The following is a 25,394-nucleotide window of genomic DNA, read 5'->3' as shown; positions in this document are numbered from 1 at the left end:
TACCCAGCACTAAAAAAGGAAGAAAATTCTGACACATGGTATACCATGCATGAACTTTGAAGACATTATGCTTAGTGAAATAAGCTGGACACACAAGGGACAAATACTGTGTGATTCCACTTGTATGAGGTCCTTAGAGGAGTCAAATTCATAGAGACAGAAGGTAGAATGGTGTTTGCCAGAGGCCGGGCCGAGGGAGTATGGACAATTAGTCTTTAATGGGCATGGAATTTCAGTTTAGGCTGATGAAAAAGTCTAGAGATAGATGGTAGTGAGGAATGCACAACAGTGTGAATGTACATAATGTCATTAAGCTGTATACACTTAGATATGGTTAAAATGGTGAATTTCATGTTACTTAAATTTTACCACAATTAAAAGAAAGAAAAGCAAGAAAGGAAGCCCTGTGTGACTGAAAATCCACTATTCACAGTGGTTGGGGTCCCGTGAAGACTGTATCTGGGAGAACTTGCCCGAGCTTATGGCTGCCTCCTCTTGGAACCATTTATACAGTGTGGTCCAACCTCTCACAGCATCAGTTACCCTGGTGTTCCTTCCCCCATTCCAGTCTCACAACCTAATGAAGTGCGCCCAGATCTGGAAGCTCTTAGGGAAGGATGGATGATGGTGGCCATCGGTCACAGAGACCAGGACGTGAAGATGGCCTCACTGCGAAGCCTCACCTTCAGAGGGAACTTGGTAGAGCCAGGAAAATGCCAGAAGCGTGCTCTGGCAGAAGGAGGGGTATGGAACTCAGATGCAAGCAGAGGTAATAATCACACTGGAGTTTCCAAAGTTATCCAAGACTCCGCTTCAATGCCAGTTGTATTTAACCTTCTTTTAGACTTTTTGCCACCCCCTCTTAAGCCTGTTTGAGATAAACCCACCTCCCCAAGGAAGAGAGAAAATCATTTCGCTTGACTGAAAGCAGCAGGATGTCACCAAAGCACCTGAGCTGTAGCTGTCTGCCAGCCTGGTTTAAGACTGTGATCTTCAGTTAGGAGAAAGAGCCATCAGCATCTTTCAGGGTTTCATTTCAAGTGCTTTGTCCGGTAAGGGGCAGCCTTTCTCCTTAACCAGCTTCTTACATCATGTCCCTTAAAGGAAGAGGATGTTCCATGTCCGGCGTGTGTGAGCACCTGGCAGACGACTGTCAGCGCTGACCGCACTTCGCAAAGCGGACATCACCTGCCGAGGCAGAACATGTCTCCACGGGGAACCTGCCTTCTGTCAGGACAGCCAGTGGAAGAGAGGGGTTGGCGCTGAAGATCCAGGACGCTTTGGCTGCTGGGAGGAGGGAGAGGCAGTAGCAAATCCAGAACTCGGTGGCGTTCCCTCTGGGGAACCGTGTGGCTGGACAGGAGCTACTGCTTAACCTGTAGGGAAAAAGACTTACCTGTGGGCAAGGGCAGGCAGAAAAAGAGCCACTTCCACATGTGATGGAGCATTCACAGCTACAGGTGTTCTGTTCCTTGACTGTGCACAGTCTCCCAGCCCTAACTCTATCTGGGCTGTGAGGCAGAACTGTTGGGCTTTTGATTGTCCTCCTGGCCTGGCTCCCTTGTACTGCTGACCGGCGAATGTGAAGCTGAGGTCTGAGCCTGCTCTTCCCATGAGGTCCTGACTCTGCCTTGCTCACTAGTACTCTTTCTCGCTGCCATCAATTCCTTAGGAGCCAGACCACCTGGGTTAAAATCCCACATCCCTAGGCCTGAGGGTTGACCAAAGAGCAACTCCTGGGGGCGAGGGCAGGCTGGGTGTGCTCTGAAGCCCCCGCGGCGCTGGGCAGAGGTGGGCCCACCCTGCTCCATCGTCTGGGAGCCGACCCAAGTCCGCCTGCTGTTGATTTCCCTGGTTGGCTTAGTTAATTCATCCCACATGTTTCCTCGCTGGCTGGTGATAGGAAACTCCAGTGTCAGGTTGCGCCTGAGACGGAGTCAGAGCGGCTTCCCCTGACATCTCTGTGATCCTGGGCAGATGTGCATCCAGGGCAGGGCAGCATGACCACCGGGCCACGGAAAGCCTGCGCCAGAATGAAGCACATGCGTGGGCTGAAGGGCTCGCCAGGCACCTTTGGAAGGGCGCTCCGTGTGTTAAACCTTCTAGCATTTGAGGACGGAGCAGCCCAGGCCATGTGGTCCACCTGTGGCAGCACAGACCTTTGTTCCTGGTTGCTGCCTTGCTGTTGTGAGTACAGATTTTTATAAGTCCCATCAAGTGCAAGTGCAGCTTTACACACACTGCCATCTTTTATCTACTATGCTCACTGGATCTTGCAAAGTGGGTCAGTAATAGCCTCACTCTCATTTTACCAAGGAAGAAACTGGGATCCCGAGAAGCCAGGTAGCTTTCTTCTAGTCACCCAGCCAGGAAGCAGCAAAGCCTTGAACTTGTAGATGGTGCACTTTCCTCGTACTGCAGAGATGTGGGTCGATTTTGAAGAGCCAAGAGAGAGGGTGAGAGGGAGACAGACAGAGACAGAGAGAGCGCTGAGGGATCCAGGAGGATCCAGTAGAGGGTCTCCACCTGGCTCTTGCCTCTGTCCAGCTGGCCTGTCCTCACTTGGTCATGCACCAACTCCTATGGAAGATTCAAAGTCCAGTGTAGCTGTCACCACCACTGAGAAGCCTTCCTAACTACAACCCTGTGCCCTAGCTGCCCTTAAATAAAATTCATCATGCCACTAGTGTAGTTTGAACCTGCTTCTGTAGTTGTGATGTTTTGGGCTCATTGATTGTTTAAGGATTTGCCTTCTCTACAGATATGTGGGCCTCCTGAGTGCAGGGACTAGGTCTATCACCTTTGATTTAATAGTACTTAGTAAAATACTAGTGTAGAGCAGAAATTCAATCAAGATTAGGGGAAGGAAGGAAGGGAGTAAGAGAGGGAAGGAAGGAGGAGAGAGGAAGGAATAAAGGAAGGAAGGAAGGAAGGAACCCAACCTAGTTGGCCTTTTCTGTAGTTACAAACTCAAAAGAAATCTTCAAAGTGCATGAGCCGCTCAGCGGGACCGCATCACATCAGAGGAGGTTTTTCTGGTCTTAACGGTCTGCTCTCCCCCCGGGGCCCCCACCTCCTTCCACACACACTCACACTCACACACACTCACTCACACTCACACTGCCACAGCTTCAACTGTGAGGAACACAATCAATTTTAATAGGCCTCATTTCCTTTCCCCTCAAAACTTAGAGAAATTTAATGAAATTCCCTTTAATTTCTCTTTAGCGAAACTTGTGGGTGACATTTCAATTATTCAGGCCCATTTATAGGTCTATAACCATCATTCCTCTCTTTTTGTTTCCTCCTCTGGGAAGCATTACTGTTTATGCATAAAAGTGTGTGTGTCTGTGTAGCATCAAGAAATAATTTTTTTTTTCAAAACTGGTTTCTTAAAGCATCTTTGAAACTTTTCCCCTGTTACTTCTTTTCTAAAATAAAAGCTGTGGTCAAAACCTGCAAGAGAAATAAAATCCTTGGGATTAGAAATAGTGTTAGTTGTAAGCACATACTGTCATTTCTATAAGTCATGTCTCAAGACAAGCTCAAGTGGGTTCGAATGTTTATCGTGGTTCTCATGCTGGCATTCGAATCCATCTATCTGTAAGTGAGCAGAAAACACTGCCTAGTTCATGATCGTACCGTTTCCACATTCTATGTTCTAGGCATTACTCTAAATTCTAATGCTGTGGTAAGATAGACATGATCATTGGCTTCATGATACTTTCATTCTGTGATGAGAAAAAATTTTGTGAAAGCAGAAATAAGCAAAGAAACAGATACATGCAATAATTAGGAAGTGCGATAAGTGCTGTTAAGAAATAATCTTAGGACCAAGACAGAAGATCGTGGATGTGGGTGACCTCTCTCAAATTAGGTGGACAGGAAGGCTGCTGTGAGCTGAGGCCAGAAGAACAAGGAAAGGAGAGTTCAAGATCCAGGAACAGCATGTGCAAAAGGCCTGGGGTATAAAAGAGCTTAGTATGTTCTAGAACTTGGCAGAAAGCCAGTAAGTCTGTAACCAGATGACTAAAGCAGAGGTGGCATTGGTGAGATGGGAGAAGGATGAAGTGGCCAGACCATGACCTTGTGGACTAGGGCAAAGCAACTGAATTTCATCCAAAGTTCAGTGGAACGTCATTGAGTGTTCTAAACCAAGGAGTGACATGGGCCATTTTATATGTTAAGAAGCTCTGTGGTGAGTGGGGGGGGTGGGAAACATGGAAGTTAGGGGTCCTGCTAGGAGGCTGAAAGGAGAATCCAGAGGAGTATTAACGAGGACCCAGAAAGACTAATGACGATGACTACAGCCCATAGCTCCATGGCACTTGCTCTGTGCCCTGTGCTGAGTGCTCTGTGGACGCTGACAGATTTAATCTTCATAACACTCATGTGGGATCAGTTCTACTTACTACCTCCATTTGACAGATTAGGAAACTGGGGCACAGACAAGTTAAATAACTTGCCAAGGTCATGCACCACTTAGTAGGTGTAGAGCAGAGATATGCATGCTGGCAGCCTGGCTGACAGCTAAGAGATGATGGTTGGAGGGAGAAGTGACCCTGCGTGACGACTTAGTGGGCAGGTGGGTAAAGGAGAGAGAGGCACCAGGGAGGCGGTGACTTGGACACTGGGGTAGATGGTGCTGGAGCAAGCATGAGTCCATCTTTCATCTGTGCTACAGACAGAACAGCAACCTAGAAGGGCCCGCCCTACCACTTGTGTGGCACTGAGAGAACCCCTTGGAATCCCGTTTCCCAGTTTGATCTGTGCAGAGCGGGGTTTCCCAGCCAGGGCTGGCACGCGTATGTGTCACATGAAAATTTCACTGGAATGTCACTGGGATTACATATCCCTGCCCTTCTGACCTCCCAGGGATATCGTGAACATCAAATGAGATAATGAGAGGCAGCCTGGAGGAGTGAGAAGCCAGAAGGCTTGAGTTGAAGTTCCCTCCCTGTCTTTGTACCCTTGTGGGAAGTCAGCTAATGTCACTGTACCTCAGTTTCCCCATGGTGAACTAGGGACTAAAACACCCTATCCAAGAAACAAAAAGGCTGGTGTCTCTGAAATGCTGTGGTTGAGGGGAACAGTGGTAATAAATGAGGCTGAAGTGACCATATCATATAAGACACGTAGAGTTTGACTTTATTTTAGGTGTAAAAGAAACCATTGGAGGATTTGAAGCGGGAGATGACATCATTTGAATTAATTTCTTGAAGACCCTTCTTGCTATTGGCTGGAGACAGGGACTGAGGTGGAGCAAGCTTGGGGAGGGCAACACTAGTTAAGAGCCAGTCATCCAGACCAGAGGTGCAGAGGGGGCGGAGAGAGTTTGGGATACACTTTGAGGACAAAGGCAAAAGGACCATTGATGGAGTAGATGTGGGTAATGAGAGAAAGCAAGAAGCTGAGAAAGACATATGTTTTGACTGGATATAAGGAAGCTCTCGAATTAAATAAACTCTTTGCTTCAGATTCTCATAAATCTGAGTTGTCTTGTGAAACGGCAATCAACAGGGACCTTTTATGTGTCCACCTCCAGGGTAGTTCAGCCATCAACGTCAGCAAGACCTACTCAGAACAAGAGTTTGGGCAGCGAGAGATGGACCAAAGAAATAAGAAAAGTTGTGGAGTAGAAGTGGGAAGACTGTTCCAGCTTCTTTTCCTCTTGTCTTTTCATTGAGATGATTACTAACATCTCTTCATATCTGTGGGCAAAGCCAGAAGTGAAGAAAAAAGCCCGGAAATATTGATCCTTACATCCATTTCAATTTCCCTTCCCCTGTCATTTCCGGGAGTAACCCACCACGTGGGGTCATGGAGGAGCAGAGAATGGAAGACGGTGGAGAAACAGTAGGGCAGGCGGGAGAGGAAGCCAGAATTTACACTCAAGAGAGAAAAAGGAGCGAGGGAGTTCACTTCTTTATGCCCCTCTTCCAACCTCACATATCTGGCTTGGGGTTACTTTTACATCCGCAATGGATGACTGAATTGAAAGACGTACACCGAGAAGAAGTGCTGACGTGAAAAGACTCCAGAACGTCATCCCTCCAGCCTTGCTACTCTGCCCCAAGTTAACCCCGAAACAAGAAAACAGGCTTTAGTGGAGCACTTATTACAAGGTTTCATAATCTCCTATTTGACAGCAGCTGGTGGTAAAAAGTGTGGAGTCTACCAGATCTGATTATTCAACAGATGGTTCTGTTTTCAAATTTACTCCAAATGTTCAGATGCTTTTTCATTAAGTTCATATTTCCCATCTGATACTACCCCTGGGGCTGAGCTTTAATCTGGGCTGTAGTTTGTAAGTTTTTAAAGTTTTCTTTGAATCTCCCAATAGAAAGAGAATTCCCAAACACTAGAGGCATCCCAGGGGCCAGACAATGACTGCACATGAATACAGGAGGATTGTTCCCCGGGGCGAGTCTTGCCTCAATCAAACCTCCTGCCAGAGGTGGACTCAGATATGCCTTATTTGGAGAAGCCTCAAAACCCAGTTCAAATGACCTTGAGATCTGAACAGAGTGTTCCTTTCCTGGGGCAGCACATGTTAACACATCAAAATTCTTAGTAGCAAATTAAAACTCCTTTAGCAGAGAATAAAGGCACTAAGTTACTGTGTTACTGGCCCATTATGTGTCTCTAATTGTGTCACCTCACTCCTCAGTGGGGTTTTATGTTCATTATTTCCAGGTCTTTTACCCACTGCTGCACAGTAATGGTCTTCCTATTCTTTCCCTCCACTCCAGCTGCCTACAGCTGTCAGCCACCCACTCCGGCTTTGCCTTTCTAGTGTTTTCATCTTCCTGCCAGCGTTAGGAAATTTAATTCAGAACAAAAAATTGTTCCCCGAGCCTCCTTTTCTTTATGAATTTCTGGTTTCTTCCATCATTTAGAATCCTCCCCAGTTCTCCGAGTACCTCTTCCTAGAGATGTCCAATATGGCCTTTGCTCTGCCCAAGTGCATGTTCCTTGTGGACACAGGAAGGAGAACAAAAGCTTCAGAAGGTGGGATGTGCTCCAGAGCTAGGGCAGTGCTAGGGAGAGAGAGGGCTGGTTTGGAGACCCGGTCCTGAGTCTCTGTGTGGCACATCTCTAGGGACCACTATTCACAGAGAAAATAAGGTGGCTGGTGACTTCTGCAGCTATAAGGTAATGAAGCTGAGGGCCCCTGGAGATGTACAAAGCAATGGCCCTCCCACCAATGAGCTCTGGGAATTGGACCATTTACTTCCCATCTCCAGGGTTCCATTCTCTCATCTGACGAAGATGCTTTGTATGTAATGACTACCTAGGTCATTTCTGCTGTTGTTTTTAAGGCCACTGTAAGGAAAAGACCCACCCCCTATTCCCTGTGTGTGTACCTCTTATATAAATATTGGGCAGAAGCAGCTGCATCATTTGCGGGGCCCGGTGCGAAATGAAAATGTTCACTGACTATTAAGAAGTTGAAGACAGTGACTGCAGAACACTAAATGAAGCATGGTGCCCTTCTGAGCGGGGGGCCTTGTGTGACTGCCCAGGTCACATGCCTATGAAGCTGGCCCTGATGCTGCTACTACCATGGTACCATGTATAGTTTACTGGGGCAAGTCATGCCCACTTGAGAAGGCATGGTTTTCTCAGAAAGGAAGGATTTCCTGAGTCAATCAAGTGAGTATAGATGGATCTTCAGATAGAAAGCCAGATACTAAAAGATACCTCCTAAGTTTCTTTGTTCTGCTTGTAGGGCCCTGGGTTGAGATGTCAAGGAACTTGTGCCACTGGAGGGTGGTGGTTTCCACGTGATGCCCCCCACATAAAGGCAGGCCTGAAACTTGGAGAGGATCAGGTCTATGACCATTGAGGGCAATTAATATTTGCAAAGTAGATTCTCTAATTTTGTATCATTTTCTGGGTTTATTTCTGTACAAATGCAGGGAAAGTGTTATTCAGCAGAAGTATCCTTAGAAATACACCATGTACCATGTGGAAGAAATTCTTTGATAAATTTCTAGAGGTGGAGGATGAGATCCCAAGTGTATGTGCAAATAGCAGAAGATGGTCGCTAAACTGCTATGCATGAGACAAGGAAAGGAACTTGTGTGGCTCCTGGGGTGATGAGGTGTTAAGAGGCCACAAGGAGTGGGAAATGAGAGACGAGTGGAGGAGCATGGGCATTTGCTCCAGGGCAAGACGGTGAGATACCTACTGGCCCCAAAGGAGAACTTGGGGATAAAAAATGTTCAAGAAGGGATTTTTCACTTATTTGAAAACGTAATATAAGCCCTCACTTCCCCTGGGCTCCTGTATAGAATCTTCAGTAGTCTAGATTGTGTGGTGCTGCGTTGTGTGTACATGTGAGTGTGCATCCTCTTTTGAGAATGTGAATAGATGCTGATTTCTGTGTTTTGTCTGATTCAGTGCAAAGGCAGAAACAGCATCTGTGAACAGGACACCTGGCACAGAAGGGACCTGAGGCTGTAGGGTCCTGACAAGTTTCTGGACTTTCCCAGGTCGTGGTAATTGGCCACAGAGGGGACCTAGCAGGTGGTTTAAAGGACTTTTTTCTAGAACAAAAGGATAGGGAGAACTTCAGCTTACATCTGCATTTTCTTTCCTTTTGTTATTCCTGAGCCTTTAGAAAAGTCTTGTTTAAACATTCCAACATGGTCTCAAGCTCCAGCACAGACTATGAAGGAAGGCTCACTTTTGGTCTACACTTGGACCAAAAGTGAAATGGGAAAGAAGGTCCCCTTTCCACCTCCTCAGGTGAGCAGGGTAGTGGCAACTGTTCTTAGAGAGAGAGATATTCCTGAGGACGGTGGATTTTGGGTATAAGCGCCATGGTTACAAGATCCAACTTCCCTACTCCCACTGGAATAGAGAGGTTATTTCTTCACTGTCATCCTTGAATCACCTAGGGTTTTATTTTATTTAAAAAAGACATCTGGACTTCCCTGGTGGTGCAGTGGTTAAGAATACGCCTGCCAATACGGGCACACGGGTTCGAACCCTGTTCCGGGAACATCCCACATGCTGCGGAGCAACTAAGCCCGTGCGCCACAACTACTGAGCCTGCGCTCTAGAGCCTGCGAGCCACAACTACTGAAGCCTGTGTGCCCTAGAGCCCGTGCTTGTAACAAGAGAAGCCACCACAATGAGAAGCCTGCACACCGAAATGAAGAGTAGCCCCCGCTCGCCGCAACTAGAGAAAGCCTGCGCGCAGCAACGAAGACCCAATGCTGCCAAAAAATTAATTAATTAATTGATTAAGTTTTTTAAAAAGTAAGTAAATGAAAAGATATCTAATGTCCTTGGATCCATCTGTTGTATATTCATCTACTTCACCTGTTTGTCGTTTGGAAACCATAATAAGGGCTATATTCTGGGCAGATATATTTCTGAGCATTCTGGAATTCCATAAATCTTAAATCACACCATGATCCATGTCTGAGGAAGCTTCCCCCTAAAATAGAAATGCTGTTAGAGATCCCACAGGGTTAATATTTTAAAAAGTCGATAAATGAGTAAAAATGCAATTTAGTCATTAAAATTTAAGAAACTCTGCTCGTGCTTCTCATTTACTCAGTTATGTTCTCAGAACTCATTTTCACATTGTATTTAATGTGGGCTTTGTTGAAAGCTTCTTCCATCTGTGTAAGATGCTAATTCAGGGAACCAAGTGAATGGGCTCTTTGGTGTAGGGAAAAGTACCTCCCATAACAGACAATTTCTTGAGAATGGTGTTTCCGTCAGTGTTCTCAGAAATTCACAGAAACTAATTCAAATATAAGGAGAAATCTGAATGGACTTGCAAAGGCAGGCAATGAGTAAACCCAGCTTACATGGACATTGGGAATGGAGAGTCACAGACTGAGGCAAGACCTCTGGAGTGATGCCTTCAGTCTCTCATTGGGCTGGATGAGAAGAACTACCTTTCAAGTTTCGTCTATTTATTTTTTTCTCTGAATCTCCTTCTCCTAGATAGCATCATGTCTCTGTTGTGGTTCATGGCCAATAACCTCTATTGGCCATAGGTAGGTCTAAATTACCTATGCAGGGTGCTGAGGAGACCACCGTGCTATGCAGTGAGAGCTATGGGGGTTCAGATTTGCTTGTGGTGGTTTCACCTGCAGTTGGTGGGGTCAGAGCTGAAGCTGCGCACCTTAGGAGGTAGAGGAGCTTTATTAATTCTTGGGAAGATAATGCAGCAGCTGCTGAAGGAACCCAAATGCCATCAGGCTGAGACTGAGCAGAGACAGAAGTTGGAGAGGGGAGGATTTTTGAGTTTATGTGTTTAACTTTTTGTACTTTGAGCTTTAAAAAGGGACTTCATTTGGGGTTTAACTTTTAGGTTTTTATTTCACTAGGAATTGAATAATTAGAGGCAGTTTCTGTTACATAACTTTGGGATCGTCCTCATTGTATTAGTTGCGTTCATTGTATAACCTCTGGAAAGCTCTACTGGATCGTGTGTCTGGGCATGACTGGAGGTGGGAAATAGACTAGAGCGTGATTCTTTGGCCCATGAGGAAATTGGTCTTAGAGGTAATAAATGTCCTCTTCCAACCTAGAGCTTTCCGGGGGCAACAGTTGAACGACTTACCTCGGAGATCCAGGAGAGCATATCAACAGTGGTAGGAATCAGAAGGTAGGGTGACTAACTGTCCTGGTTTTCCCGGGACTGAGGGGGTTCCTGGGATATGGGACTTGCAGTGCTAAAATCCTAGGTAAATCGGGACAGTTGGCCAGCCTAGCTAAAGGAGGGAGCAGACTGGCTCTGAAGCACGGCTGGGCTTTTCTCCTGGATAGCAGTGATGATAAAAATGGGGACGAGATGGCTTCCTCTGGTCCACAGGCCTGGCTGCCTTGCAGCATGGTCATCTCAGGGTGGCTGGACTTCTGAGATGGTGGCTGGTTTTTTAAAGGGGAAAGAAAAAGCTACCAGTTGTTCTAAGATCTAGGCTTGAAAGTTCCAAAACGTGACTTCCACCACATTCCTCTGGTCAAAGTAGAGATGCAACCACCCTAACTTCAAGAGGAGAGGAAAAAGTCCCCAATTCTTGATAGGTGGAGCAGCATGTACATGCAACAAGGGAAGATGTGAAGGATGGCTATCTCTGGAGACCATCTGCTACAAATATGATTTTGGAAATGATGAGGCACACAGGAATGTAAAATGTGAATGTAAAGACACATTATATGCCAGGTCTATCTACCTGGAGGTAAGTAAGATAATATGTGTCCTTAAGAATTTATATTCTAGAAGGAGAGATACACACATGCAATTCAGCATGATTTATGTGTGTGTGTAAATATCACACATACATATATTTATACATATGTATATGTAAGGCACAGAAGTAGTATAGAAATTAGTGATTTTTTTCTATTTAGGGGTGGTAGAAAATAGCCAGATTTCATAAACAATCTAGGTGATTTGAGGGATGAATAGGAGTTTACATGGTATACTAGGAGGGTTAGAACATCCCAGGCTCATGGAAATCATGTACAGAGTTTCAGGAATTCAAGAGTGCATGATTTGCACTTTAAGACCCGAGTGTGAATCGGTGTGGAGCGTGAGATGAAGAGGAAGCAGCAGGTAGGGAGCATAACACGGAGGACCTTGTCTGCCGTGCTGTAGAACTGGTTTATTTTAAAGTGAGTGACTGAATTAATTTCAGTTATTTTAAAGCTTACTCTGACAGCAGTACATCATAGTAGTAATAACTAATACTTAATAAGTATATACTTTTGCCCAAGCACTATTCTAAATACTTTAAAGTCATTTGATATCACAAGAATCCTAAAACGAAAGTTACCATTATTATCACCCCATTTTACACTTGAGGAAATTGAGGCCCAGAGAAGACAAATCACTTGCTCAGTATCACACAGCTGGTAAAGGGCTGAGCCTAGCTTTGAACAGAGGCAGTTTGTCCCCTTAACCACTGTGCTCTATTGTCATTTACTTTATGGCAGATAACGTGGTGTCAGGAGTGGCTGGAGATGTTCCTACACCTTAGCAGACCATTGGAATAATTCGGATGTGTTATGATATCCTGAAAAAGGGCAGCACGTGAGGAAAGAAGTGACCCAGATGAACCCCAAAGCTGTTAAGGGAACACAGATAATGGAATTCAGTGAAGAACTGAATATGGATCGTAAAGGAAGAAAACCCGAGGATGACTTCCAAGTTTTGGTTTGGGTAAGCTGATGGATGGTGGTGTCATTATCAAGATTAAGAAACAGGAGAGGATTTAGACCTGCATCTCATCCTACAGAACATTATAGGAAAAGAATTCTTGGTCTCCCGTCTGTAAGGACTCCTTCCCATCTCTTTCACAGTGGGCATATTTTCTCCTTCAAATCACATAGATTTTACCATATCCCGGAATGCTTTCTCTGGAGCTCAGTGCTTAATAGAAATGGAATGGGTAATAAAGTTTACATTTAAAAGCACTTAAGAAAAAAAAAAAACGAAATAGAAGAGGATAGTTTGCTTTGGAGGGAAAAGCAAAGAGCTGAGTTCTGACACTGATTTTGAAGTGCTCATAGGGCAAAGGGGCAGAGGCTTGTGGGAGGGAGCTGGACGTGGGGATAGATTCAGGGGAAGAGGAGTTGCAGGGAAGCAGTGCTTCAGGTGCCAAATGCCTGAGGAAGGTCAAGTAAGGGGAGGCATGCGGAGCTACCATTGGATCTGTGAATACAGAGGTCAGCGTGACCTTGACAAGAACAGAGCGAGTGGAGAGGCTGCTGGACGCCAGCCTGCTGTGGCTGAGCAAAGGAGGAAGTGAAATCAGCAAGGGGTGGCCTAGATTTCCAAGAACTTGCAGGGGAAGGGAGGCCGAGGGAGACAACAGGAACTCATCGAGCTGGAGGGTAGAGGGGGGCATTTTGTTGGCCTGTTTGCTCGCTTTTTTGTTTTTTTGGGTTTTTTTTGGAGCCTGGCTGCAAGGCATGTGGGATCTTAGTTCCGCGACCAGGGATGGAACCTGATCCCCCTGCAGTGAAAGCGCAGAGTCTTAACCACTGGACCACCAGGGAAGTCCCTCCTTGCTTTTTTTTTAAAGACTGGGTTTATTTTCTAAAGTGAGGGGATCAGAGAGAGAGAGAGGCTCAATATTTAGGAAGAAGAGGGACACCACTGATGGATATAAGGGCCTGAGTAGACCAAAGGCAGGGATCAACAAAGGATTAGGCTTCGAGGACATTTCTCCTTTTAAAATGGGAGGGGAGAAGATAAGAATGTTTAGAGAAATGAGTATATTTGTAGTTGTGGCTGTGGGGTGGGAAATTGAGAAATTTCATAATAATCTCAAAGAAGTATTAGCAACCGTCATCTGCCAGAGGAGGAAAAGAGTGTTAGGATCCTGGAGTAAGACTGCAGGTTGTAACAGCACTTTGGTAAACAAGGTGTTGGGAGGAAAATTACACTCATGGAGGGTTCATTATGTGCAAGCACTGTGCTAGATCTCAATTCACAATAATAGTGGTAACAGTCAATAAATAACAGCTGCAGTTAGGTCCCTGTGAAATTATACAAAGTTGGTGCACCATAAATATTCTTGAGTGATTGCCTTTTGCTTTTTGTGGTCCAAGTGTGCAGGTAGGTCCCTCCTCCGAATGAATCAGTGAATATTAATTAACATCTACTGTGTAAAAACCTGAGGCTAGAAGCAAGGGGAGACCTCAGGAAGTTTAAGACAGTCCCTGTCTTAAGGGGCCCCAAGTCCCTGTCTCGAGGGGCTTCCAGGATAAACGCTGAGAAAAGCAGTTGTATTAGAAACATTAGCTAGCTGTCTCTATCCTTCCTTTCCCAGTACCTCAAGAGCCTGGGGGCCAGTCCAGCATCTGGAACAGAATCCCAGAGGACTTTGACTACAATTCCACTATAGCGACTCCCAGTTCTAAGGTACCAGCTCCCAGCCATGGCTGCGGTATTGCCTGGGGTAAGGCTCCTAAATCCTTAGTGCATGGGTTCTCAGTGTGGTCCCCAGCTCTGAGCAACAGTATCTCCTGGGAACCTGTCTACATGGCAAATTCTCAGGCCCCACTCAGAGCTCTGAGAGTGGGACTCAGTGATTTGTATTTTGTTCTTCCTTGTTTTAAAAAATATGGTAAAATATACACGTAACATAAAATATTCCACTTAACATTTTCAAGTGTACTTTACCATTAAACAACTTCTTATCCCCTCTGCCCCTGGCCCCTGGCAGTCACCATTCTACTCTCTGTTCTATAAATTTGAGGACTCTAAATATATATAGCGTATATATCACATTGTGTTTATCCATTCATCTGCCAGTGGACACTTAGTTTAAAACTGTTTCCACCGCTTGGCTATTGAGAAGAATGCTACTATGAACACAGGTGAGAAAATACCTGTTCTAGCCCCTGCTTTCAAATCTTTGAAGTATAGACCTGTGGTCCGTGTTTCCCCAAGCCCTCAGGAGGAGTTGATGCTCACTCAAGTTTGAGAACCACTTCTATGGACCATGACTGTCACATTCTTATCCTGAGCCCACCTCACTGTAGGGACCGCTCTCATGCTTTGGATCCCAGTGCTCAGCACACACATGCAAACAATGTTTCTTGAAATCACCACACTTGGTCAGAGGGTGCATGTGGGAGTGTGTAGGTATTGAAGAAGGAGGTGTCAAGAGGAAGACCAGAGAGGGGAGAAACCTTCTCCTTCTTCTCAGGTACATTGGGCTGAGTGCAGGCGGGGAACTTGGGCTAGGAAGGTACACACACTACTCAAGCTGGAATTGGCCTTGGCACCTACCCAGATCAGTGGTTTGTAACTTTTTTGGAGTGCTAGACCTCTTTGAGAATAATATTGTTAATAATAATTTTATTATCACAGTTATTTATTGAATGATTATGATGTCCCCAACACCATGTACTTTCATATGTGATCACATTTAATCCTTATCAATTGGTTCTAGTTGATGCCCATTTTCCAGATGAGAAAGATGAGGTTAAATAGCTTTTCCAAAATCACACAGATAGTAAGCGGTCGTGTTGGGATTCAAATGGAGACTTTTTTGTCTCTAAACTCTTAAACCACTAAGTTATAGGGCTGAGTATACAAGGAAAGCTTTAGATTCTCTCTCTTTCTCAAAAAAAATGCGCTCTCTCTCTCTCTCTCTCTCTCTCTCTCTCTCACACACACACACACACACACACACAATTTTATCAATGTTTATTTAAACATTGGCCTAATTGATAGCCATTACCTATCTTAGTAAGAGATTCCTGTCATCTTAAGTGCAGAAAGGCTGTTCCCTAGAACCCATTCTTCCTCTAAGTATTCCACACTTCCAGAAAAATACACAGGTGTCACTGGAATGCATGTGTTATCAGGTAGCACAGTATATCCATTTCCCTCCAAAAGATTGTTCTCACCTCTCTCTTTCTCTCTCTCCGTCTCTCCTCCTTCCCTCCCTCCCTCGTCCTCACTCTCTTCTCCCTCCCCGCTTCTCTCTGAGCAGTGGTTCCACTCAGTTTCATAAATAGGTCCATCACATTTCATCTTCCATACTGTTACTTTTGCAAGAAGCGAATTCGTGAAACATGTGGTGCACTGAGAACAGGGGAATTCTTTTCTATAAAGAATGGGCACGGATCAGCTCTGTGACTCCCTTCTACGTTGGCCTTGCTGGAGGGAAGATACTTTCTGGAAAAATCAGTCAGGTTATCCCACTTTGGCAGCTTTCCTTTCTCACCAAGGCTGCGGTTGGGTCGCCAGAGCTCAAGGACTGCTGTGAGCCTTTCCTGCATCTCTGGCCATGGAGGTACCAGAAGAAGCTAGGGGCTATGGTTAGCACCTGCGCAGAGTGATGCTCTGAAGCTACCGGGTAGCTGCTGGGGTCACTGGCTGCCCAGGGTTTCCCAGGGCTTTCAGTTCTCTCTTGGCCTGAAATACATTCAGGGCAAAGGGCTTGGACTTTTTTCCCCTTGTGGTATTTGGCTGCGCCGAGCTCAAATCCTAGCTCAGCCCTGGCAGGACTGAGGACTGTATAAGTGAAAAAGAGTGGAATGAAACCTCAGAACACGTTATGACCGTCAGGAAGGTTTGGTTTGGATTGGGTTCTAGAAATGGTCTGAGTTTTTCGGTTGCAGATTTTTTTTTCCAGAACACATTTCGAACCTCTTCAGAGAGCTGTTCATGGCCTCTGAGAGCTCTCTGAGGCCCTAAGAGGCCGGACTTTGTCCCTTCCTGTAAGTCCACCCCCAACAGTAACACTGGGGTTAAAAGAAGGATAACGTTAGAAGTTATTAAATGAATGTCATGTACCAGGAACTGAGCCAAAGAGCTTTACAGCCATCACTGCACGTAATTTTCGTAAGTCTACCGTAAGGGAAGTACTGTGCTCCTTCCGCTACGACGGCACGTAGGCTCGGAGTAGTTCATGTCTTGTCCGTGTTCTCAAGATGATGGTGGTGTGCAGTTTGATCATCGAGATGTTGGACTTCAGGGTGTGGGGTTCTGAACCCCTGTGCTGGGCTCCCTGCTCCTTCCTACTTCTTCCTACTGCCTTGCTCCTCTTCTCTCCTTGTCTCCCCTCTCCTGCACTCACCACGCAATTCAGCCAGTGTTTTTGGAGTTCCCGCTGTAGGCAGACTACACTGTCATGCTCTTTAGATGAAGAAGACACCTCACTGTCAATTGAGGAGACCTTGAGAAGTTGAGAAGGTGAGATCGGAGCTGGGTCAATGACCCTGTTTTTCACGGGGTATGTCCTTCAACCCAGTCTTGTTTAGGAATTCTTCCACTCCCTTGGATTTGTGGGGTTCAAAAATTCCTGATTCTTAGATCCTAAGTAATTGAGAAGAGAAGGGATTGAAGATACTATGGTGCACTGATTGTTTGTGGCTTCACATGTGTGACTGTTACTGTATAAGTTAGGACAATGTGAGATTGAAATTGGTTTCATTCATTCAGGGATGGTGATGTGACCCCAAGCAAGACCAATCAGAGTTCTCCACTGGACTCTTATCGGCATGATTAATAGAGATGCTTCCTCTTTCTCAGTGCATGTTTTTACAGGCACTGTAAAGATATGGTAGGTTTAGGGCTGTCAGCAACCATCTCGCCACCATATGAAGAATGTCTGTCTAAAATGAAGCCAAAAAGAGGTGTCCAGAACTGAGAGGGAGAGAGAGAAAACTCCTTAGGAAAAGCATTGGGATGCTGGATCTAGCCACACCTGAAGCCAACATATTAGTTATATGAGCCAATAAATTCCCAATTTTGCTTAAGCTGGCTTAAATTGGGTTTCAGCACTTGCAAACAAACTATTCTAAGGAGGTATAGGCAGAAGGAGATATAGTGACCAAAAGACAGGAGAGAGGAGTCTGGGCACAGACTTCCCTATCTTGCTCCCTGGTTTATACCTATACCTAGAAAAATACTTGGCACATAATTGGTGCTCAGTAAATATTGGCTGAATGAATGAAAGAACTCAGTTTGGATCAGGCAACTTGCAGATCAGATTTAGCTATTTTAAGCTTAGAAACTGTAGTGGTGTGTTTTACCATTTGCCATGTTTTTGTCTATTACCTTCTGTCTCCCCTTAGTTCTTAGTAAAGTTCTTTTTAAAAATTCAAGCTTGTCTCTTGTGATAAAGGGGCAGAGAGGAGAAGATTTATCCGGTTTGGGTCTGTAAAGAGAAACAGAATGGAGGATGGGTATGGTAAATGAGGTAAGGAAAGGATTTATGATGCCCCGTGATGTGAAGACGTGGGGAGAAATGGTCTGAGACCAAGGGAGAAGCTCTCCCTCTCTCTTTCTCATCTCTCCAGTGGAAGATTTTGTGTTATTTGTGGGGGTGAATGTCTCCCTCAGTGATTCCTACATATTTCTCTTTCTTTCTCCTCCTTTTTCTTATCTCCTGCTTCTCTCTCTCCTTTAGGTGGTCTCTGTTCCTATCTGTCAGTCTTTCCCTTCTCTGCTTCCTTTTTTCTTTCTCCCATTTTGCCCAGTCATTATTCCTCAGTTATTGTTCTCAAAGCTACATGACTTTCAAAGGCTCGTCCCTGGGCTCCCCTGGTGGCGCAGTGGTTGAGAGTCCGCCTGCCGATGCAGGCGACACGGGTTCATGCCCCGGTCCGGGAGGATCCCACATGCCGCGGAGCGGCTGGGCCCGTGAGCCATGGCCGCTGAGCCTGCGCGTCCGGAGCCTGTGCTCTGCAACGGGAGAGGCCACAACAGTGACAGGCCCGCGTACCGCGAAAAAAAAAAAAAAAAAGGCTCGTCCCTTTGGCCGTACCTCTCCAAGCTCATCCAAAAAGCCCCTCATCCTCCCTCTGCCCCACCATTTTTACAAATCTTGGATATGTTATGGAAAAACGTGACAAGGAGGCACATGCTATAGAATTAAAGGACAGAGCCCCTGGAGAGGGTACCAAGATTTGTCAACTCTCCAGCAGCAGTCCAGTTGGCTCAGAGCCAAAAGGACTCGAGCATGGCCAGAGCATTCTGCACAATTTCCCACCAGCAAATTCAGTAAAGGTCACCACTGTCCACCCACTAGGCAGTTAGTTGGGGCAGTGAGGGAGAATGCAAAAGACACGGTGGATCTCACAGTGCAGAGAAAGGCTAAGACAGAGCAAAGAGTGGAGTCCCAGATTCTCATCCGAATTCTCATCTACAGAAGGCTGGATTTGGCCAAGTTGCTTAATTTTTTTTTGAGTCTCAGTTTCTTTGTTTGCCAAATCTAGATAATCGTGCTGTTTACCTACCCTTTGCAAAATCTAGATAATTGTAATGTTTACCTACCACAGTTTTGGTGAGGATTCAACGTATTTAAATTACTTACTTAATAATTATTTTCTTTGCCTAGCTGCAGAAACAAAGCATAACTGTACAACCCTTGTCTTCAAGAAGAAACTGCCTGCAACCCCAATTGCCACCACCAAGAGATCTGTTACAGTTTCTCAGCCTTACAGCAGGGGTCAAATGAAGGGCAGATGAAGGAAATTGGTTAGGTTCACTCAGTTATATAGGGTAAAAGGGAGTGGTGGGAACCGTGGCAAACTGGAGTGTGTGCCTCATCTAACAGGACAACCTCACCAGTTGTTTCCTTATGGTATTGTAGACCCAGAATTGCCACATTGTTTCCTCGTTTTCAAGAAAAGCTGAAAGTCTGCATTTAAAAAAATGAGATCTGCTAAATTTTACAATGTTGTCAAATTCATTCCGATTAAAAACAACAGGAAATGAAAATAGCAGGAAAACATCGTGATGGATCAAAACGCACACACCTCTATAAATCAACCACATTCTTCTTCTTGGTTGTCTCTTTGAGAATTATGACTTATCTTTTGGGGACCCCTTCTGCTTGGGCTTCTGTGTACAGAAGCTGCTCCTTCACTGGTTTTCATAAGTCCAGTAATCTCACTGAGCATTTAGTGTGACAAGAGATTTAGCTGGGAAATTGAGGGTCACAGAAAAGTCATATCACACCATGTGTTTCCCTTGCCCCTTTCACCCCTCCCTTTCCCCTCCATTTCTTCCTCCAATACCCCAGGAGCAATTAAATTTTTTGTCTTAAGGTGGATTTGCGAAGCTCCCTTCTTTGAAGCTTTGGCACCAGCTGACATGTATACCCCATGGAGACTCATCTATCCTAAGATGACTTCTCAAGACATTTTCCTATCAAGGATGGTCCTGGGGCTTCCCTGGCGGCACAGTGGTTAAGAATCCGCCTGCCAATGCAGGGGACATGGGTTCGAGCCCTGGTCCAGGAAGATCCCACATGCCGGGGAACAGCTAAGCCCGTGCGCCACAACTACTGAGCCTGCGCTCTAGAGGCCGCGCACCACAGCTACTGAAGCCTGCGCGCCTGGAGCCTGTGCTCCGCAATGAGAGAAGTCACCGCAATGAGAAGCCCACACACCACAACAAAAAGTGGCCCCCGCTCGCTGCAACTAGAGAAAGCTCGCGTGCTGCAACGAAGACCCAACACAGCCAAAAATAATAAATAAATAAAATAAATAAATTTATTTTTTAAAAAAAGGATTGTCCTTCCTCTGAAAGAATGCTCTGACCAGCTGCACAGACGAAAAAAAATCCTCCATCTTATTACAAATGACTGGACCAATCAGCAAGGAAGGCATGGTTTCATAAAGTGCCAAAGGATGTGGTCCATGCGTTGAATGCCATACACTATGGAAGAGAGGGGTTCCTGAACCTGCAGGAGGGCTTCTGTCTCAGAGAATACTTGATCTTCTGTGGCCATTCACAGTGGCCCACAGAAAACCGGCTGAAACACACTGCAGCAAGTGGTTTGCCAAGTCTGTGTGTGGAGAGGGATTGTCTACAAGTTTTGCAGAGATCAGAATGGCAGACCTAGGGAACAGGAATGGGGGGTTAACGCCAGAGGTGGCAGACTACAGTGGTTACGAGCAGAAGCTTGGGGTCCCACGCCTGCCATTTGCAAGTTGACTAAGTTATATATTCTCTTTAAGCCTCAGTGTCCTCATCTGCAAATAGAACATGATGATGTTTCTCTAGGGTCATTGAAAGGATTTCGTGGAAAGCACTTGCTCGTTGCAGACACTAACAAATGCAAGTTTCTTCCCTCCTTAATTCCTACCGATTCTTCAGGGTTTAGCAGGGGCATCACCCCTTTCAGGGCGCTTTCCTTGCACTGCCTTTCATTCCTTCCATGTTGGGCTAGGTTTCCACTCTTCTCTGTGTCCTAGATTTTCTGGCATATTCCATAGGATTGAATGGCCTGTTTTTATTTCTGGATCTCCTTGAATGCTAGGAACCAATTCACATTTCCTTTGTCTCTCCAGCTCCTAGTACAGTGTTACGTGAATTATAGAAACTAAGTAAATGTTTGTTGAACTAGGGGCTCTGAGGTGAGAACAAAATTGTCTTAGGTAATCAGATCAACTGACAAGTTAGAAAAGCCTTACGAAAACCTCTATTTCTGAAAAGGTTTCTTTTCAAAAAAGGCACTATATTTATATCTTTACCTATATCTATACAATTTATTACGCAACATCAGTGCTTGATCAAGATTTAGCACTTGACAAAGGTGCTAGAAGGCAAAGCATAAAGTTTAACCTGGTGTCAACCTAAAGGTTGGGTCGAGATCTCAGAGAGAGAATTGGGTGGGAAGAAGAATGCCTCTCTCCCTTGTGGAAAACGTCTTTGAGGGATGGCGATTGAAGATCCAGTATACTTGAAAGTGTCTCTTCCAATCTGAAAATAGACTGTGCTTCCTGAACTGCTTTTGGAAAACCAAGGCTTGCAGGATTTTTCTGACTTTCGTCCTGCCTGCGTCAGCATTTGGAAGAGAATCAAGGGACAATTAACAATGAAAAGAAACCGACTATATTAGCAATGGGTAGATTTAGAGGAGAGGGAGACAGAAAAGCTAATGACTTTAACTTTTTAATTGTGTGAAGCCTAAAGAATTATGGAATTACCTAGAACTTAAGCTTTTCATCTTTTTTCATTTGATCTCTAGCCAAGTAACTACTGTAAAATAGTTCAATATTCGCTGGGTCGTCAATAATAAGGCTTGCAATGGGATAGTTAAATGCACTTGAAATTTTGATGAGATCATTAATAATATCTCTTGTCAGTGACTTAACTCTAGTTAATAACTTCCTTGTGACTTTCGTCAAATAGATTTTCCTAGGGGATATTAATTTCCAAAGGTTTATGGATGTCCTTCAATTGTTAGCCAGTGACAGAAATAGCTTTTCTGCTGTGGCATGTTTTGAGGTTTTGCCTTTACTTCTAAGAAAAAGGCGATAATTGTGTAAACCAAATACTCATCTGTGTTTGGCATCAGGCTTTAACCTAAAACCTGAAGTAGTATTTTCTAAAAAGAATAGTTTCATGTAATTTTCACAACAGCATGCCAACACCAACTATTCTAAAATGGCAGCCTGTTATTTTACGAGTTATATAAGTCTAATAGAGGAGAAAAAATCCTCTTACCGCCTCTCTTTGGGAACAGTTTCTTAGAATTTTCCTGACTAATACGGGATCACGTCAGTATGCTCGTTTCTCATCTTCTGTAGCTCACGCCACACAACCAATCCAAACCCACTCCCATCCTAGAGCCAACCCGAGACTCTTCAAAGTGAATTGTATTTGTATCTGCTCTGTGGTGGAGGGAAAACGCTTGGGAAAAGGGCAGCAGAGAAATGCTCATCAAATTCTAGAATGGTCGAGCAGTGAGGCACCCTTTAAAGTTGGAAGGAAATATTTAGGGGTAAAGAAGAGAGACTGGTGTTATGTATTTTTAAAAATTTGATTAAATTAATTAATTTATTTTGTATACAGCAGGTTCTTATTATCTATTTTATACACATCAGTGTATACATGTCAATCCCAATCTCCCAATTCATCCCCCCCGCCGCTTTCCCCCCTTGGTGTCCACACATTTGTTCTCTACATCTGTGTCTCTATTTCTGCCCTGCAAACTGGTTCATCTGTACTGGCATTATGTATTGAATAGTATTCATTCAGAATTGGTCACTCCCCATAGGAAAGCCCCCACACATGTTTGTTGAATAAATGAATGCAATAAATAGGGCCAAACAGGGTTTGATAAACTCACCGATGATTCATATGTAACTGATTAGGAAGGGAGATTCCATTTCTTTTAAGTTATAGACCCTCCACTTCTTTCTCCTCTCCTCTTCCTCTTCTAATTATGTAAATTACAAGAAAGAGAGACTCTTGTCCCTGGAATCAGGAGAATCTCTTCCCCTATTATGTACTTAGAAGACATAAATATATATTCTTTGAAATTTTTCCTTCTAAGAAATAACTGAAAGAGAACTTTCTACATGATCTCAAAGGTCCTTTAACCCTAAAAAGGGTTCTTTTCTACTACATGTGGCATAAAGGGCTGGGTTAAGAGATCAGACCCTCTTTGGACTTCATGGCCCTGTTGGGGGACAGGACACATTCAAAACTTGAGAAATAATGGTACAAATGAGCATATGCTGAATTCCCAACAATTGTCCCCAGGAGATGAGACATGCTTTTACCCAATCAAGGGAGACACTGGCCCTGGGCTTTCGCTCCACTCCACCCCTTTCTTCTAGGCCATTAGTCTACCAATTACGTCCTTTCTCTATTAACTTTAAGATCTCCACCTGTCTTAGATATTTCTCCTTGGCTCAGAAGAGCACTCAAAACTTTTCTATTCTAAACAAACACAGATGACCTCAATGTGAGCAATGTCTCACTCCAACTACTGGCCTTCAGTTATCTAATCTTATCCAAACTTCTACATTTATCACTTCTACTTTCTTATCTTTCATCCTTCAACCCTCCCAACCCTTAGCTTTTACTACTCCCTGTCCTTGGAGATATTCCCTCTACAATCTATGATGACCTCCCCACAGCAGCTGAGAGCACTAGCCTAATCTAGACATTTTCAGTCCCTTTTGTATTGGATGGACCACTCCTCTTCACTTGGTACCACTTCAATGATCAGCTGTGATCTCTTTGATATTCTTTGCTCTCTTGGTTCTCCGCTCTCATTTTCTCCCCACTTTTCTCACCATTTTCACCATCTCCTTTGTGAAATCCGTGTTCCTCTGATCTTCTTTTTTGTTTGGTTGGTTTTTGTTTTTTTGCGGTACATGGGCCTCTCACTGTTGTGGCCTCTCCTGCTGTGGAGCGCAGGCTCAGCGGCCATGGCTCACGGGCCCAGCCGCTCCGCGGCATGTGGGATCTTCCCGGACGGGGGCACGAACCTGTGTCCCCTGCATCGGCTGGCGGACTCTCAACCACTGCGCCACCAGCAAAGCCCTGATCTTCTTTTAGATGTTGGTATTCTTCTCTTCAGTAGTCCAGTTCTCTCTCAATTTATATGTTTTCTTGGGCCAATTAAGTTCACTCTTATGGTTTTACCTAGAACTTATGTATTTTTTTGCCTCATAAATCTCTCTCTTCCTTGAACATGAGACCTATATGTTCAACTGTCTGCTCACAAGGGAGTTTTATATCAGGTGTGATGAGCTTGGTGCTATAGCCTATGAGCTTTTCAAGGGGCAACAACTCCTGTGACACCTAAATAAATGAATAATTAGCTCCAAAATATGAAAACAACCCTGCAAAAGCTAAGTTAATGTGTTATTTAAAATACAGCATTATGTCAGTTTCATTACAAAAGTAAATTTGTTACTTAAAAAGGTCAATTTGTAAACAATTAAAAAATCATAACCAGTCAAAAATTAAATGAGTTGCAAATAATTTCAAAAATCAAAATTATAAAAATCTTCTCACATTTTTATTGCAAAAGTTAGATCTAATGTGGGATGTCGGTAGAATTTAATATATTTGCTATGATGTGGGATGGGGCTTCCAGAAATAAGAGTGCCTGGGACTTTGAAGGTCTTACAAACAGCCCCACTTCCTGTATTATCTCCATCTGGATATTCCACAGGCATCTAAAACTTGGCATGTCCAAGGCCAAATTCATCTTCTTCCCTCTCTGGTATTCCCTGTTTTAGTTGGCATCACCCAATCACCCAAGCTGGAAGTCATCCTTGGCTTCTTGATCTCATCCAAGACTCCTCGTATTCCCCCACTCAATCAATTGCCACATCCTATTGGTTTTATCTCTTAATAATGTATTAAATCCATTCATTCCTTCCCTTTCTCTCCCATTGCTGTAGTTCAAGCCCTGGTCAACCCTCACCTTGATCTTTGCAATAATTTTGTAAGTGGTGTCCCTGCAGCTGCTCTGTCTGCTCTTTCCTTACAGTTGACATAAAATTCACATCAGACTCTGTCACTTCTACTTAAAATGCTTCAGTGACTTGCTAGTGATTACAAAAGAAAGTCTGAGAGCCTGAGCTTCTGAGCATGGCCACACAAGGCCCTGGTGACCTGTTTTCCAGTCTCATCTCTCACCTCTTCCTGCTTGGCACTTGGCAGTTAGTCAATTGCCTTCTAGGCAACATCAGGGCTCTCCTGGTCTCTGGGTTTGCTCAAAATGACCTCCCTGCCTGGAATGTACTTTTCCACTTTCCTCACTGGGTTACATTCAGTTTATCCTTGAAGATTCAGCTCAGGCATTACCTGTTAAAGAATACCTTCCAGATATACCTCGAACCTGGACAGAATTCCCTCCTCTGGAGCATCCACACCTACATCTATCACAGGCTCACTACACTGTGTTGCAGAAATTTAGCACCTGTCCTTCTCTGCCCACTCAGTGGGAGGTCAGCCGTCCCCAAACTTTTTGGCACCAGGGACTGGTTTCGTGGAAGACAATTTTTCCATGGACGGGATGGGGTGGGGATATGGTTCAGGCGGTAATGCGAGCGATGGGGAGTGATGTGGAGCGGCAGATGAAGCTTCGCTCGCTCGCCCACTGCTCACTTCCTGCTGTGCAGCCCAGTTCCTAACAGGC

At 44.7% G+C, this 25,394-nt stretch overlaps 1 long non-coding RNA gene across 2 annotated transcripts in view; it reads left to right on the top strand.

Moving 5' to 3' along the window:
• The window catches only part of LOC308624588, an 81,071-nt gene extending 56,908 nt beyond the window's left edge, over positions 1-24,163 (top strand). The window contains exons 3-5 of one of the 2 annotated variants that reach the window (XR_014016985.1): positions 11,968-12,193; positions 13,809-13,900; positions 19,549-24,163. This is a non-coding gene — a long non-coding RNA (uncharacterized lncRNA). Of the gene's footprint in view, positions 1-11,967; positions 12,194-13,808; positions 13,938-19,548 lie in introns of both variants that reach the window. The other variant, XR_014016986.1, reaches the window with a different exon arrangement.
• The last annotated feature ends 1,231 nt before the right edge of the window (positions 24,164-25,394 follow it).

Source organism: Mesoplodon bidens (assembly GCF_964165515.1).
Source record: "Mesoplodon bidens genome assembly, chromosome: 11".
In the NCBI taxonomy this organism is placed as follows: Eukaryota; Metazoa; Chordata; class Mammalia; order Artiodactyla; family Ziphiidae; genus Mesoplodon; species Mesoplodon bidens.
Note: the sequence above shows the minus strand (reverse complement) of the source record. Positions and strands in the feature narration are given on the sequence as shown.